The 1,793-nt window shown below is 42.3% G+C and overlaps 1 pseudogene; it reads left to right on the forward strand.

The window, feature by feature from the left end:
* Positions 1-1,424: 1,424 nt before the first annotated feature.
* LOC143407645 (U6atac minor spliceosomal RNA) lies at positions 1,425-1,537 on the forward strand (annotated as a pseudogene).
* Positions 1,538-1,793: the final 256 nt, after the last annotated feature.

Consider the following 1,793-nt stretch of genomic DNA (forward strand, 5'->3'; position numbering starts at 1 on the left):
TTTCCTTTTCAAATGACTTATATGGCATGGTTTTTAAAAAACGGTATTTCAGGAAGATCTATCTGACAGCAGCTTGTAGGATACATTCCAGATGAAAACCCAGAGACAGGCCAATTCGATGGCTACAGGTATGGAATTTCATCTCTACTCAAAATTCTCAAACACACGCAGTCTTATTGAAAATTTTGTTCATAATACATTACATTAATGAATACAATAAGGATAACTCTCCAAAGCAACTTCAGTGGGCCACAGAAGCATAAGCTAAACGGGCTCCTCATTATCTCCAGCTAACAGGAAGAAGATCCAAACCATGTTGCTCATCCTTTGCCAGGTGTTGTGCTGGGTAAAGGGCTTGCCTGGGAGAAAGGGGTGATCAACCAAAGTGGCCAAGATGAGGTTCTGCTCCTGCACTTTGTCACCTCAAAGGCTGAGGGAAAACAGAACAGATGTTATTAGTCCAAGTCAAAGGGTTTATGCGAGGGGTCATGGGTCACAGGAGAGGGTAACTGCAAGGACCCAACGCAGGAGGGAGATGAGATCAGAGCTAAGGTGAGAATTCACTCCTTGAAAGATCTTAGGTGCCCCACATGGTCTGATCGAGTTCATTGGAGCACAAAGGCTTCTTGGATGGCTAAGAAAGTCCAATCTGTATTATACATCATTCCTCTAAAATTCTACAATGCTTCAACCCTTTCTGTTTTTTGTTTTTGTTTTTGTTTTGCTTTACTTTTTTGTGGGGGTTGGGGGGATACCAGGGATTAAACCCAGGGGCACTTAACCACTAAGCCACCTCCACAGACCTTTTTATATTTTATTATGCCATCACTAAGGAATGTAAACTTATAGCCTTAAATGGAAATGTCAAGAGACTTTCCTGCCCTTGAAAAGTTGCTTAGGCCCTCACTAAGGTGCTGAGACTGGTGTTGAATGTATGGACCCTCCTGCCTCAGCCTCCCAAGCCACTCGGATTATAGGGCTGTGCCACTGTGCCCAGCAAATAAATGGTTTTCTGAGCAAATATTTTTGAGCTCTTATAATGTTACAGGCATCTGAACATCTTATAATGTTCTAAGTATTTTACATGTAACATTTAAGTTTATTCTTGAAATAACACTCCAAAGAATATTGGAATGTTCATTGTCCAAGATGACAAAGGAGTTGAAAAGTTGGGAAACAGGCCCAGGCAGCCCGACCTTGGACCCTTGTACACCAGTGGATTTCTTATCTTCAATGTCTAGATCAGACTCAATAAACTGAGGCCCGCTTTCGGCCCACCCGTTGTTTTGTAAATACTATTGTATTGAAGCAGGGCTTCTCTGAAGTATGTCTGTTTCAAGTTAGAAGGCTTCACTGGGAAGAGCAGGCATCCCATTATCCGAGAGGGCTGGACCATGAGCACACTTGGCCAGAGGGGTTTTCCTGTGTGTGTGAAAGGAGAGAAGGTCAGCTCTCCCCTGACGAGGGTCCAAGAGCCCTCTGTCCTGAGGGGTCCAAGCACTGCCACCTGCCTCTGAGCGTCTGACCTTGCTTTATTTTCTGGTGTGCTGATGCACAGTAGGGTGGCTAGAAGATAACAATAATGTACTGTGCACTTCAAAAAGCTGGAAGAAAGGATTTTGAAAGTTTTCACCATGTAGACATGATCAATATTTGAGACGATAAATATGCTTTACCTTATTTAAACATTGCACAATGCATTCATGACTCAAAAGGGAACCTGGTATCCTCTCCATATGCAACATTTTTATGTTTTTATTTACCAGTTAAAATAGACGTTAAAATATGTTAAA

This window comes from Callospermophilus lateralis, chromosome 9 (genome assembly GCF_048772815.1).
Source record: "Callospermophilus lateralis isolate mCalLat2 chromosome 9, mCalLat2.hap1, whole genome shotgun sequence".
Classification (NCBI taxonomy): Eukaryota; Metazoa; Chordata; class Mammalia; order Rodentia; family Sciuridae; genus Callospermophilus; species Callospermophilus lateralis.